This window comes from Phlebotomus papatasi, chromosome 3 (genome assembly GCF_024763615.1).
Source record: "Phlebotomus papatasi isolate M1 chromosome 3, Ppap_2.1, whole genome shotgun sequence".
Lineage (NCBI taxonomy): Eukaryota > Metazoa > Arthropoda > Insecta > Diptera > Psychodidae > Phlebotomus > Phlebotomus papatasi.
This window is the reverse complement of record NC_077224.1, coordinates 46,445,588-46,461,986: the sequence shown is the minus strand read 5'-3', so window position 1 is coordinate 46,461,986 and position 16,399 is coordinate 46,445,588. Positions and strand designations below refer to the sequence as shown.

General features: G+C 32.0%; 1 protein-coding gene across 1 annotated transcript in view; it reads right to left on the bottom strand.

The window, feature by feature from the left end:
• The window catches only part of LOC129808006 (neuropilin and tolloid-like protein 1), a 176,884-nt gene extending 174,184 nt beyond the window's left edge, over positions 1-2,700 (bottom strand). The window contains exon 1 of the mRNA XM_055857640.1: positions 2,390-2,700. The gene's annotated coding sequence lies outside the window, so the exon portion shown is untranslated. The remainder of the gene's footprint in view (positions 1-2,389) is intronic.
• Positions 2,701-16,399: the final 13,699 nt, after the last annotated feature.

The window sequence follows — 16,399 nt, the reverse complement described above, 5'->3', positions numbered from 1 at the left end:
CAATACTTTTATAAGATTTTACAAAAAAAACTTTATAACGAATATAATTTAGCGATAAATCTTGGTAACTTTTTTTCCAATATTCTTTTTTTTCATATTTTTGCGAATATTATTTTTTTTCACGATTCAAGTTTTCTAAACTTAAGTTCAATAAAATTAAACTAGTCATAGGAATTTAAAAATAATTTTTGCATTTTCCAAGGTCTGGTATAAAATTTTTAAGTAATTCCTTATTAAAGATTTTCAAAAATGACAACGTTTATAGCCGTTTATAGAAAAATAAATTGTATGAAAAAATGATTATTTTACGGAAATCTTTTCCACCGTACAATATTATTGGAAAAACTCTCAATAATTTTCCTGAACTATTTTAAATACAAAATGAAGCAGTAAAATAAATGTCCTAAACTAACTGAGAAAAAGAATATATTTATAAGGGAAGGGTACCCCGAATCGGAATGTTAAGAGACATGCTCCATATTTAGTTGAAAATATAATCCTCAAAACATTATTTGGTATTTTTATGTATGCTAAAACATAAAAAACGGACTAGCAGATTCTTCTAACACGGTATATGGACATTGTAAAAATGATTATTTTTGTAATGAATATATCTCGATACGATTAATAATAATAATCCTAAATTTGAAATCGGTTTAAAACCGGTTAACCGGTTTCAGAGCCATCCAAAACCGGTTGACCGTCTATCCTAAAAACCCGGTTATTTGAAACCACTATACGTACCCCCGTAAGTGCTAGAATTTAAGAAAAGCTTATCAATAGAAGGGTGGCAAAGTCAACCACGGAAGGTAAAATCACCCGCATCTACGGTTCTAATAATTCTCATAGCCCATATATAGCTATTATTCAAAGAACTATTTTACATATTGAGAGAATCATCTGAGTCCCATAACAATAAATTTTATAAATGATTTTAAATGAAATATAGATGAAAATTTCATATTCGAGTGTAATTTTCCCATTCAGTTTCATCTGAATATATTCCTCTTTACGATCAATCACACATTTGCATGAAATTCTATTGGGAAATAGTGGAAATCAATAAAAATTTCTGTCTATAAATGCATTTTAATATCAAAAATCACTTTCTCGCTTTTTTTCCTGCGGTATAACTATTGGTGATATTTCGTTTTATCTCCTCGGTTAAATTGTTGCATTTGCAATGATTGTTCAGTTGGCAGTTTACTCTTATCGTGAAACACCAGTCCAGAGAAAGATTTATGTAAATGATGATGAAAATTGCAAAATCGTGTCATATAGCAAATCCAATGAATATTTTCCACATAACATCTTCATACTCTACACATGATATATAGTATAGAGAGAGATTAAATCAGAAAATTCTAAATATTTGCTGTTTTGGTTTTCCTCTTCTTATACATTGCTGTAAGATCCGAAAGATGAAGGAGGATAAAATAAGAATAAGACATCAGCTGAGAAAATTTTCCTGTTGGATGGCCTCTCTGGTTGAGCTTTGGTTTCTTTTTTTTTCTTTTTTAAAGCAATAATACCAATTGACGGGTCAATGTGAGCGGAATTGTAACAAAAACATACCACAAACACCACAGGGACGCACATGGGAGTCCCATTTCCAAATTTCAACCGGAATAGTTATGAAGCAAAAGACTGTGGTAGTATAGGATTTTAACTTGATTTTCTTGCTCACATAAAAGCTATATTATGCTGAAGGGATTGGATGATGGTGCGTGACATGGGGGTGGATTTTGAGGGTGACAATTTTACCCCAAGATAAACTTGTGCAATGCTGATGTGGTGGAAAAGTGTAGTATGTTGTGTTAAAGGTGGGAAATTATGATGAAAAACGGGGGGGGGGGGGGATGAGTTAGAGAGAAAGAGAGAGTATCTCTTAATTAAATTACAACGGAAGTTTTGGCACGAACCGACGCCACTGGTGGTCTAATTACAAGTTCCTTCATTCATGAAATAATCTCTAGGTTCACCTCATGGCCAGTGACTCTCGCATTCTAGTCTCTGTATATACTAAAACTCAAAAACGGACGAGGATAATGCACACACCTACAGAATATTAATTCATGACAGTTGAGATCGAGATGTGTGAGACATACAACTCAACATACAGCCTTATTATAAATTTAGATTGAAATTTATGATTTTCTCCCCAAAACATCCAACACACATTCACTCACACTTTTAGTTAAAAAGAATTATTCACATGGCGACAGGGAGTGTGGAGGTTATACTCAAGTGAGAAAAAAAAAATCATATGTCACATTCTCACTGTCCGCACATATCTTTTATTGCCAGTTATGCTGAGGATGTTCCTTTTTTTTTTTCAGAAAAAAAAAAAAACTAAAATTGTCTGCAAAATATAAATACAGAATCTTACCGAACAAAATATCCCGTCGTGGTACTTTTCACTCTTATGCCTCACACATACATTTTACACACAATTCACTCAGAACCAGAACTCTAACCATGAAGATTGTTTAAAAATTAAAAAAAAATCCCGTGAATCCCGGAAAAGTCTCCCCCAATTGTCACTAACACTCGTGACAATTTTAAATGAAATTGAATTCCATCGGAAATTACTGTATCACGGGGGTTGGTACAATATTTAAAAAAGAAATTTCTTCGCCTGTGCAAAAATGAAGCAGAGCAATCACTTTAACGTTTCTCCGTTGCTGCTTCGTGACTACTGAGCATCATTCACAGCAGAGCTATTTTCAGCAGCATCCCGACGTCGGCGTCGGAGATACTATCATGCGACTCTCCCATTCTCTCCAATCCATTGGAAAATTCTGCGAGAGAATTCTCCCAATTTGAGAGTGAGAGAGTGTATGCATAAGATTTTTCCTTTGCTGTGAAAATGCCAAAAACTTCTATTTTGTATGATTCAGAGAATTTTCCATGCTCTTGGGAAGAGCCGTATGAGACGAATCATGGTGCGAAAGAATGCTAAATCTTTAATTTTCATTGGCAAAGGGGAGAATTCTTGTACAAATTTCTCAAGCATATTTCTCACTTAAAATATAATCCCACTACTTCATTAAATTTATGTATATATCAAAATGTTCACCTAATAAATTTGTTTATTGGGAAAATCAATCCCTACCAACTATCTTCGCACAGCGGCAAATTATAATTTTTTTTCTTCCTTCTGCAAGAAGAACAGTGAATTGATTTTTCTTAAGTAGGGAGCTTTTTTTTCTGTCCCCCATTCGCCCAGTGAAGACAAGTACCATGAGACTACAATGGAAGTCAAAAAAGAGCACAAAACCATACGCCAAGTGCGCTTAAGTCGCAACTCTGATATAATTTTTTAAGAAGGTTGTTGCAAAAAGTTCACTGATTGCTGGACCCTTTTTTTTCTGCAACAGTCACTTTTGACGGTCGATTAAATGAAGTGAGAGTAGAAAATTAATAAATTTTAATGATACACAAATTGCGCTCAGTAAAGTAAAATATATGCTCTCTAAAAGCTTTTGCTAAATACATTTAATTTTGAGTTTCTCCCGTTTCTCCCGTTTCTCCTTCTCATTCCCTACAAGGATCAAAAAAGATCTTTGACTTCTCTTGGTTTCACCAACATCTTTTAGTATTTCTTCTGATGTATTAAGTCAGAATTATGATGAACATCCCTAATAAACTTTTATTTTAATCAATGGCGTAACAAAGGATTTAGTTCCCTTTTATTACTACTTAAAACCTGTATAGGGGAACTGCTTGTAATTTGGGACAGCTTGTAATTTTGGACATCATAAATAAAATAATTAAAATTATGTAATTAATATTTCATGAATAATGTATTTTATCTAAATATTTATTCTTTTTAGAAGAAGTTAATGCCAAATACATTACATTATGAATACCGTCGTTGCAGGTGAATTTTTTCGGTATTTTTCAACTTTACCTCTAAAAAGTGGAAAATTAAAGGAAGGGGAGTTGAATAGATAAAGTTATTTGTATTCGATAGGGTAGGGCGAATTTTTTAGAAACTAACGTATAGACAAAAATTCATACAAAAATTATGATATTGTATCGATTTTTAACAAAATCTGAATAGAATCTGAATAAAACGATCAAATTTGCTAAACGTTCGGAAGCTGTGCCGATATTATATTTAATTTTAACTGTCTTATGCTGAAGCTGTGCGCTTTTTACTTGTAAATTGTCCTTTTTGTGTTGAAGCTATGAGTGCATTACATACAAGTGAAATCATTTAAGTTAAATTGTGCGCAATTTGAACACAATATTAACCGTTTTATGCTGAACCAGTGCCGATTCTGTGATAACCTTTTTAACTTAAGCTGTGCGGGTTTTATGAACAATTATTATCGTTTTTACTGAAGAATAATTTAAAAATATATATTGTGACTTTATTCTTTGCGTAGTGTGTTTCATCCCTTAAGAACATAGAATCCTTAATTTTTCCTGCACTTCTGGAATTTTTATTGGCTTTTTCAATACACAAAAACAGCTAAATAATTCTTCATCAACTCTTCTATTTGAAAGACTTTCTTTTAGCTTTAATTTCTGGTTAAATGGTGATAAAAAATATAGAAAATATAGGTATCACTGTATTATATTTGCATTGCAATTATTACAAATATACCAAATAGCAGGTTCTTTTACGTATTACTATAAAAAATTATTAAAATGTATTTTCTTAGATTTTAAAAATTGATTGATCAAGTCATGTCATTTTCCTATTTACGAATAGTGAAAAAAAAATCATATTTTTATATCTCATTACTTTACATGCTTACTAATAATATTAATTTTAATTCTATTCTTTGTTAACGATAAAAAAATCAACATGTTGAGGATTTAATATAGAAAACATTCTGAAATATCTATCTGCGAAAGAAGAACGAAGTTCTTTTTAATTATAAAAAGTAAAGTTTTTTTTACCACAGAGAGTATGTTTTGTGTGTACAAAATCGTTGAATTACTTCACATCTATGGGTTTTCAAAACGAGATTTAGTTCATGGTTTTCCCAAAAATGTTTCTTTGATATTTCTTATAAACAATATTAATATTGGTATTGCTTACAGAAAATATTCAAAAGATTTAAAAATGCGGAATCTTCCTTTTTTTACATTTTACATATTTTTTAGTAAAGACCGTTATAAACTGTTTTTAACAAACATTATGGGTTCCTATGTTCCTATGAAAAATAGTGAAAAAGGTATTTTATTTTAAAAAAAAAATAACAAAATAGAAATGGATTGAGACGGATTGGCTGTCCCACATTACAAGGTCTTACAAAATACAATCAAATTCATATCTATATTTTTATTCATTTTTAAACGTATTAAGGTTAATTACAAAAAAAAAAGAAAAGATGATAAGGTATTTGTGAAGGTCTCAAAGAACCCTTCTTAAAAGGAAATAACAAAGAACTTAAATTTATATTGAAAATATTGCACTTCAAACTTAGAGCATTGGCACATTTATGCACCCTGTCCCAAATTATGAACACTTCCTCTAAGTATATTGAATTTTGAAAAGTTAGCTTTTTGTATTTAAAGTTTTATACAACAAAAAAATATTCACTCAATGAGAAATATTCATTAAAATTTTTAATGAGTATTTCCCATTAATCATCTTTATATTTGATAAAATTAAAACTAATTTGAAACAAAGAGAAAATTAAATTGCAGTGTGAATTCACTCTAAAGACATTAAGATTAACAAATTCCTTCACAAGTTTCTTTTCAAGTGCATAAAAAAAATCTGACACGTTATGAAGTAGAAAAACTTAATTTTCTTTTCAAACTTTATCGTAAAATTATGCTTTTCACAAGATTCAAGTGTTTCCAATAACTTTAAAATCTAATCTTCTCATGAGTAATTATAATTCTTTACGAAAAAATGCACTTTCCGGAAAATGTATTTTTCGATTTTTTTTTTAAATTACGCTTTCACTCAAATTTATTCATATTCTTTTTATAAATTCTAATGAGTCACTAAATTAGTAACAGGCCAAGGCTTTCAGGCTTCGCACATACTCTGATTTTGAACACTTCATATTTTTTCCTTTAACGAATCTGACCTAATTTCTTGAGGAAATGTTTGACTCAAAACTAGCTATTAAAATATATTGGCATTAGATCAGATTCATTACAGGAATATGGGAAAAATATGAAGTGTTCGAAGCCAGGGTGTGTGCAAAGCCTAAAAGTCTTCCCCTATACACTGCGTGTCAAAAGAAATAAAAGTATAATTCTCGTGTTTTGGGTCATATATGTTTTATCCAGTGAAAAGGTGAAATATAATCCATTCTTTAAAGAGGGATTACTCTGACCCTTTTAAAAGTATCAAGTGTTCTGTTAAAAATATGAACTCATATCTCTTTACGGTAAAATGTGATTAACATCAATTCATGAAGTACTCACGGCATCTTTCTCTAATCTGAGCAAAGCCAGAGGATAACTTTATCAATTACCCTAATTGACCAGTTAAAAAGTCATTCAGAAATCAGGATACAAAGGTCTTCTCTATAAATCCAAACTTGTTTCAATTGGTTTTGCAATATGCTTTGTAGAGCAGATTTACCTTTTGAAAAATAGAAAATTTTCTAAGAGATTCACCACTTGGGGTGATATTTCTTATTTTGTACGGGTGTTTTTCCTCGAAATTTCGTGAAGTTTTAGCTTTTGTGATGACTAGTTTGTATAAATGCCTGGAGCAACAAAGGAGTGAGAAAAACCTTGAAAGCCTCCCTCCCGGGCAGGCCAAGGAATGCGCGAATCCGCGAGTACTTGGAGTACCGAAGTCAACTCACTTTAATGAACGATATAGAAAGTTTCCAGGCTTCTTGTGACATTCTACGGTTCCCTTACATAAACAGAAAAAGGACGGTTAAATAGGTTCTTGAAATAGAGAACAATGGGCATCCTATTGAGGCGGAATGGCTGTCCAAATATACAGCCAAAGTGTCCAAATTTACAATCAAGTTGTCTAAAATTAGAGTCAAATTCACCTCTACTTCATTTTTAAACGTGTTAAAAGTAATATGGGTAAAAATGATAAACAGCTTACCGAGTTTCCAAACAACCCTTTTGAAAAGAGATAACAAAAAAATCAACTAGTATTAGAAAAATCGCAATTCAAAATTAGAACGTTAATACTTATGAGCACCCTGTCCAAAATTATGAACAGTTTCCCTAAACGTATTTTTTTTTGCAAATTATACATAGTGAAAAAATCATTTGTTGGCTAATTCTGCCTCGGCTTCCCGTAGTAATATTTTCAAACATTTCAAACTCATAACTTCATCACAAGAAGTGCTGTTTATCGTGTCTACTGGTATAGTCATCAGTTTATGGTAAACATAACAGATTTAAAAACTATGATTTTCCGTTGTTCTGCTTTTCCAAACCCCTGACCCTAACCCAAGATAGGGTAAGTGTGCCAAATTCCGGCCAGCTTGCAATTTCGGCCACTTTTTTTGTTCCTAGAATTTGCATGAATTTTTAGTTTTTACATACTCTAGAGATTGTACAATGCAAAAGAATAACAAAAAATGTAGCTTCGACAAACGAGATGACGTGAAAAAGGCATTGGAAGAATTCCCGAAGGGCAAGGAACTATGAGAATGAAGGGGGCCGAAATAGGGCACCAAAGCTATATATACATTTTTATTCATTTAAAAATGTATTAAGAATGATTTTGGAGTAAATAAAGACGGTAAACTCTTTACAAGGTTCTAAACAACACTCCTTAAAAATAAGTAATAAAAAAATCAATTTCTATTAAAGATATTACATTTTAAACTTGAGACTTTGGCCCTTGCATGCAACTGTGCCGAAATTTGGCAAACTTACCCTATGTGATGCCTGAAATTAATCCTGATTTTGCCATATTTTGCCATATAATTTTTCCTTTTTTTTTAATAAATATGGAAATTGTCTAAAACTCTACACAGAAAAAAATATGTTATAAAATTGTTCGTAAATGTTTGTGAAATCCTATGGCAGACTTACGAAATGCTCGTGAATCGTATAACCCACAAACAAGTTCGTAAAATTTTGTACTTTTTTCACAAACATTGTTCGTAAAATGATCATTTGACGAACATTTTTTTATACTTTTACAAACATTTGTTCGTAAATGTTCGTAAATTTTTGCCAGACACACAAAAATTTACGAACAAATGACAAAATTTTACGAATATTTTTTTGTGTGTTCACGCACATTTACGAACAATTTCACAAAATATTTTTTTCTGTGTATGAATATATAGATTATTAAAACTACAAACGATACTAGAACACAAATATCTATACAAAAACCAATTCAACTGACATTCAGTAATTTTCCTTAAAGAAAAATATTGAGAAATATATGATAAAATCATATCTCTACAGGTTTCATGCACAAATTCTTGAATATTCTTCAAATACATTTGCTACATCTTTTCTTGAAATGGTGCATTGTAAATATGTATTGCATTGTAGAATAAGCAATGAAGCGCAATGCAATAATCTCGAATCCGGAGAGCTTTTTTTCTATTTTCATTCCCTGTTTTCCGGTATAAATGAGTTTTCTCAAGCACTGCAAAAAGAATGTAATTTCTCTGTTTAAGACTATTGGTTTAATTACACAAAGTAATGTTAGATAAAACAATACATTTATATTTAAATATTTAATTTTCTTTTTATATTGAAAAAGAAATACAATAGTTGTAGTTCTATTTACTGTTATTTTCTGTGAAACATTATAAAAGTATATTACAATTAATTTAATTTAATTGACTACAAAACTTTGAATCACTGCTGGGGGTATTCCATACAATACACAAATAATCAGGGGTATAGTTTGCAATGTACTTTTGAGGATTTTCACGACAATCATCTGGTAAATGTATATACATGGAAAGTTATATAAATATCGTATAATTTTCAGTGTAAGGGAAGATTATTTGCTAATTTTTGCAAAATACAACCAAAACCAAGAGCAAAACTCTTCTTGTGCCGGAGCTTTATCTCACCACGCTTAATATTTACACAATGTAGACAAGGAATTTTAAATTAACATAAAAATAATATAACAGCAGGTGTTTAAGGATAATATTGTGTTACGCTATGGAGAATTTTTTTCAAGTTTCATGCGTTTGTTATGACATCAGTAAAATGGAACGTGGTTGCTGATGTTGCTTTTACACCAAAAAAAAACCTCTACTTAATAAATATAAGTGATAACAACAACCCCTATACATGATGGGAGAAATTTAAATTACTTTTGCGGGAAAAAATCCCAGCTTAGATAAATAGTTGAAGTTGTGACTATATAAAACATGTAAACTATTTTATTTTTCAGCGTGTTAATTAACAAGAGATATTAATTCTCATTTATCGTGACAAGGGAAATCTCCACATAATTATTACTGGTTTGTAATACATACTTAGCATGGTTGTCACCAGTTGCATTAATTGGTATGTTTATTATAAAAGTAAAGCTCTATATTTATGCACAATCAATTTAATTGCGTTATTATATAATTCCTAATGTTTGTATGCACTTTTAAAAGTTCTTATTTTCATTAACATAAACGTTGTATTGCTTATATATAAATTTAAGGTGATTTTTAAAAAAAAAATATTTACCATTATCCCCCTTCTTTTCCTCCAAAAAAAAATCATATTTTATAGGGTAAGTGTACGAAATTTCGGCCAGCTCGCAATTCCGGCCACTTGTTTTGTTCCTCGAATTTCCATGATTTTTTTTTTAGTTTTTGAATACTCTAGAGATTATACTATGCAAAAAATAACAAAACATTTCGCTTTAACAAAAGAGATGATGTGAAAAAGGCATTAGAAGAATTCCAGTAGGGCACGGAACTGTGAGAATAAAGGTGGCAGAAATAGACCACCAAAGTTATGTCTACAATTTTATTCATTTTAAATTGTATTAAAAATGATTTGATAGAAAATAAAGATGATTAGGGGAAACTGGGGCACCACCAAACACGGGGTAGCACCAAACACTAATTTTAATTTCTAAACTACTTGGATTGTCTCTACCATTTCTTTAGTGGACAAGCATCCCTATAATGCCTAAAAATTTCTATAGTTTTTGTCATCAGAATTCGAATATCTGATTAAATAATCACAGTGTTTAGTGCTACCCCGTGTCTGGTGGTGCCCTATTTTCCTCTAACTGTCCACAAGGTTCCAAGCAATACTCCTTAAGAAGAAGTAAAAAATAAATTAATTTGTATGAAAAATATTACATTACAAACTTGACACCTATAGGCAACTATGCCGAAATTTGGCACACTTACCCTAATAATTTCACGTAGGGTAAATGCGCTAAATTTCAACATAGTTGCAACTATGCATACTTGAAAATAAACACTTTGAAAGTAGTTTATCATCTTTTTTTTTCTTTGAATCAGTTTTTAAAATATTGAAAAATGGATAAAAATATAAACATTGCTTTGTGTGCTATTCCGGCCACTTTAAATGGAACTTTGGCCACCTTGTTAAAAACAATGGATGGAAAATTTCTAATCGTCAATGAATTTGATTAAATATTTTGTTTACTATATTTTTATGATCCACAAGCCCTGAGATCATACATATAATTTATCGTAAAGAGTTGACTTTGACATTACAAATTTACGCGTAGGTACAATTGTTGAATTTTTCCAAAACTTTTTTTCATATTATAGAGACGATGCTTTTTTCTTTCTATAGGCATTTTACTACTCAGGAATTGATAAGGAACTAAATTAAATAAGATATTCGGGGGAGCAAAAGAAGTGGCCGAAATAGTAAACATTACAGAGGCAGCCAAAATCCCGGAAGTCAAAATCCCGAATGTGCAAAATCCTAAAAGGATGAAATTAGATGAAGGATAATGTGTAGAATAATTTCCCAAAACACAGAAAATTTCCCTTTGCCTCCAGCAAGCGCGGGCACAATCGTGGAAGTAGCTATGACACTTTTAAGAATTCAGGAGTTTGGCTTATTCGGGATTTTGGCTTTCGACATTTTGGATTCTGGATTTTGACAAAGAACCTATTAATTTAAATTATACTCAAAATTTAACGATGTTTGTGTTATTACATAAGAAGATTATTGACTAACTATTTAAAGATTAAATCCATAAATTTAATTAATTTACTTGCTTGGCCGAAGTTACATTCAAAATTTCCGAAATTGAAATCTGACCGAAATTTGGCACACTTGCCCTATCTAATGGCTCGGAAAGATTTTTTCCGTCCAACTAGAAAACAAACAGTGAAAAATAGTTATATGTAGTTGGAATTTTGGAATTATTTTATATAGACCCTGGGATATGAAACATTTGTTTCCTGGGTTTACTTATATGAAGAAGTCCAAGAACATTTCAATACCGTATACCTCTTGCTATTTTACGTCCACTAACAAGAATAAAATCAATAAATTTTTTGGGATTAAATTAAGAAATATACGACATTTCATTGAGAAAAACAATTTCGAATTGAAGAACCTTTCTTGTAAATCACCATATAATATTCCGCAAAGCTAAAGCACTTAAAAATTCAGTCCAAGAACAATTGGGATGTTTTAAATAGGTAAGCAAACTAAACTAAAGGCATTATACTAGGTAAATTTAGTTCCTCCCTTCTTATTCTATATGCTTATGAAAATTTAACTTTTTTCTCTTTAACAACTCCAATTAAAGTTCTTAATAGCTCATATTATTTTTGTGTGTAAGAACCATGTTAACATGTATTATCCATTGCAGTTTGACTTTCTCCATGTATACATATATTACTTTCTCTAAACAAGGCTCTCTAAAACTTTTATGCTCTCTAACAGAACATAGTCTTTTCCCTCTTACTCAGAATATTTTCTATATAATGTGTATTCTGAATGGTGAAACTTTTAAAAATATCATAACAATGGAATCAACACTTTTTGTACAAATATAAAAAGTTACACAGCAGAAACACTGAAAATTTAATTTATCTATTGTTACGGCTGGTCTGGCTTGTGTCAATTGTATTCAAACGCTTTATTGTGAAACTTTTATTTCTTCACAGAGTATGAGGTGAAGTGTTATATATAATATATAGATATATATATAGATATAAATATAATTTGCAGTGGAAATCGCAAATTGAATATGAAGTTGCGAACAGAACTCATCTGATAAGATTGCTATGGCATAGCGTCGAATAAAATGAAGAAAAACTGGTGATAATCCTAGATCAGTTTATTAGAGGTGAGATTCTCAAAAAGAGCCGTCTCAGAGTGGATCAAAATTCAGTTTAGGGCAGAAACTGAGCGTTTAAAGGATAATTAAGGGAGACCTGGGCAGAATTAGCCACGGATAGTATTAGACAGTGAAGTATTATAGTTTCCTTTAGAAAGAATATTGAGCTAATTACTATTTATTGAGAGTCATTAGAGAGAGGTTGGGCTAATTTGAACTGTGGGGTTGCATTGATAGACGATTTTTTCGCATAGGGGAAACTGGGGCACCACCAAACACTGAGATTTTTTAATCGGATATTGGATATCAGAGGAAAAGATCGATAGGAATTTATAGACGCTATAAGGATGCTTGTCCACTGAGGTAATGGTCGAGATAGTCCAAGTAGTTTAGAAATAAAAATTACTGTTTGGTGGTACCCCATGTTTGGTGGTGTCCCAGTTTCCCCTACTTCTGGAGGCAGCTGGGTCTTGTCATAATTTAATTTAGATCCACAATTGTTTTATCTGTCTAAATTCCATTATGTAAAAGCCCAGTTTCTATTAGTAATATGTAAAAAAATCGTATATCAATGTATAGCCCCACACCTCAAAGTTGCCCCACCTCCCCCTAAATCCATCCCTATTTATTGAGATATTTATCAGTCAGATTCAAACATGTTTTTCATAAATTACTCAGAAGAAAAATTTTATTTGCGACTAATTTTGCCCCGGTTCCCCCTATTATGATTAAACTTTGTGAGAGTTTTATTTTAAATCTTTTAAACCTTATTTTAAATGAAGTAGTAAAACCGATTAAATTGACATCAGTGTGGTTTTATAGCATCCTAATTAAAAATCGACAAAAATCATCAAATTCGTTTAGAGAGAGTCGAAAGTGTATATGTGAGGTTATGTACGATTGAAATTGGTTGTTGCAACTGAGGTACACCTAGTGGTGGTCCTTCGAAGCTCAAATGTTCTAGATATAGAAATTTTTAATATTTTACGTGGGAGCTTTTATTTGCATTCGCACTCGTTATATTCAATGAAATAGAACCGGTCATATACTAGGGGAAGTGTGCCAGTTTTCGGCAGAATTTCATATAAGCACCAAAATCCTAAGTTTGAAACGCAACATTTTTAATACATATTGAGATTTCTTGTTACTTCTTTTCCAAGAGTATAGTTTAAAACCCCGAAAAGTAGTTTATCATTTTTGTTTTCTTAAAATAGATTCCATAATATTAAAAAATGAATAAGAATATAGACACTGCTGTGGATAGTATTCCTGCCACTTAGAATGGAACTTTAGCCATATCATATGCCCTGAGATCTTCCGTGTAATTTATCCTGAAGACCTGATGAGTTGATCTTGGCACTTTAAATTTACTCACAGATACTAATAGCGACTTGCCCTTCCGGAACCCTTTCAAGACCTTATCCACGTCATCTTTTTCATAGAAGCGATACCTTTCTTCTTTCTATTAGCATGAAAATAAGAGCTCAACTTTTTTTTGTTGGGGTTCAATACATCAAGTCACAATTTTCATACGAATAAGCTTTGCCGAAAACCGCAAGTCGATATCTTTCGTAATTAGGGAATTGTTAAGTTCGAAAGATCGGACGTATAACGGGATAACCGGAAATCGTTTTAGCCCCTTGATATATTCATGAGTATGAAATAGCTCAGGTGAGTGATAGACGATTGGGTAATCAACCCCAGTGGGAAGTTACGAACTTGAGGTTAATGAACAAGGAATGCGATCCTTCTAGAGAAGGTTGGGCGAGGGGCTAAAAATCCCTCACCATAAAAGCAAGATTGTTACGAAAACTCACAAGGACCCCCCGATAAGACGGACTTTTCGATAGCGACCTCTGCAACGTTTCTGGAGCGAGCTGACGAAGGATCGCTAGAACTGGAGGAGGTTAGTGCGAGAGGCCCGGTTCCTTTAAAGAGGGACGTTGCAGCCACCTAAGTAAGTAAGAAAATACCAAAACATATTTTGACAAAGTTTAAGCACGATCCGGGGACATGAGACTTTGTTGGGATTAACTGGGTGAAATTGTAAAGAATCTCACCTAAAATTGTTCAGAGTTTTTCATGAAGACTATTGCTCTCTTTTACCACGTGTTGCAACATAGGTGTTCTTATTTACAGTAAATCGCTTTCTTTACCTTTTCACTAATACTTCAGGGATATCTAAAATTGTCTTTTTGCCCATTTGAAAATGTCAAATGGCATGCGTTATCAGGTGTACAAGACAATGTTGAGAGAAAGTTCTTGAAATTTCCCGTGAGGTTTATAGCTTGGATGGTGTTGCTTTAAAACTTTCTCGACAGCCCTTAAAAACGGTTTAGACTGGAGTTGGAGGTGTTGTGGGAGGTGCACTGAATGTCGAAATGTCGATGGAGCAAAACGTGGTACTTAGGAGGTGAAATAAAAAGTAACCCAAGAAGATCCCATGACAAATAGGGTAAAATTTGTCAAACAGTGTGCAGTGATGAACATAGGATATTTAGAGCCCCAAGATAAGAGCCTCAAAAATGTGTCATTCTGAACTTTATTTTTTTGACACTATAAATAAATAAAAGTATTAAAATTCATAAGATATAGTACTCATTGTCTCTTTGAAAGGATATTTACTGAACGGAGCCATTGAGTCTATACAGGATTAAGCATATTCATTGGAACTTTGAATTTTTTTATCTGCTTTTTACAACCTTTTCATTTATTTCAATTTATTATATGTTCTCAATGTTACAATTTTGTTTCTTTAAAAAATTATGTATGAAACTAAAAAAAATAAAGGTATAGGGGCAAGTAGGGCAACTTTTGAATTGTGTTACCTTTGAAATTAGGTTTTTTTCTCTTATTTTGAAATACGACTAGCCCTTATTAGAGCATAAACCAGTTGTGAAACTAAATTATATTATGATAACGCTCCATTCCATTTTAGAATAAGAAGAAGAAAAAAAACAATTTCAAAACTGCCCCAATTCAAAGGTGCCCCATTTTCCTCTAACATGTGTGAAATTTACTTTAAGAGTTCATTGGTCTTCAATTAAAAAACAACAAAAATTTTATCATTTTCATCGCTCCTTACTAAAATATATTTATTTAGGATAATAATAATAATAAGGGTGGCGCAATATTCAATAGATGAACTAGGCCTTCTCGTACTGGAGATGAGGGTGACTTTGCCCACCTCCCTCACGTTATTCGTAAGCTTTTCTTTAATTCTTGCATTTGAGAATGGTCTTCGACCAATCGAACATGTTAGATCGGACTGGTGAAAATCATTCTCAGATGCTAGAATTAAACAAAAGCTTACGAATAGCAAGTTGGAAAAGCCATCCACATCTACGGAAATCGTTATTTTCGGTACATCCATTACTTATGGGACTTTAAGTCGCAAGACCAGTGTCTCTTCAAACAACTGTGATGCCAGAAAAATTCCTGGTGACCACAAAGAACTTTGTACACGGGATCCTTGTCTCATAGAGCGAGTACTCTACCACTTGATCGATTGAGTATACAATATTTGTTTATGCTATATAGACTAAAATTATACTGTCTTCATCTACAATACAATAAAACAAATGGCAAAGCGTCCCAGCTTTGTATAGTGCTCGAACTTACGAGAAAGAGCTATCCGTGTATTAACTTTTCGCATGCTTTTTGGGTACATACTGCTTAATTACCGATTAAAATGATTGATAAATCTAACAAACAATTCCGAAATAAAAAATTGATTTAGGAAAGTGGGTAAGGGAATGTAGGCATGGTTCGCACACAGTGAATCGTCAAACGATGCGAATTTTCTCTTTCTTTGTAAAGAGCTGGTTTACCATTTCTCATCTCGCCTCATGAAGTTAATAATTTTTTATCTTATGGCTAAGAAATGACAAACTAGCTCTTTGTAAAACAGAGAGAAAATTCGTATCGTTTGAAGGTTTACCATATGCGAACCATGCCTACATTCCCCTAACTAACCATCTTTAGAAGATTTCAAAAGCTCCTTGGGAAAAAAAATGAATTGAATGTACAGTTTGGACATGGAATAGATTAAATAGTGAAATAGGTATTCCGAGAGTTAAGTTTAATTTTTCAAATCTACTTATAGGTCGATTTCTCTCGTTTACGGATAGATTTTATTGGTTAGCTTAGGCGGGCACATAAAAGATGATTCTCAACTGATTTTAA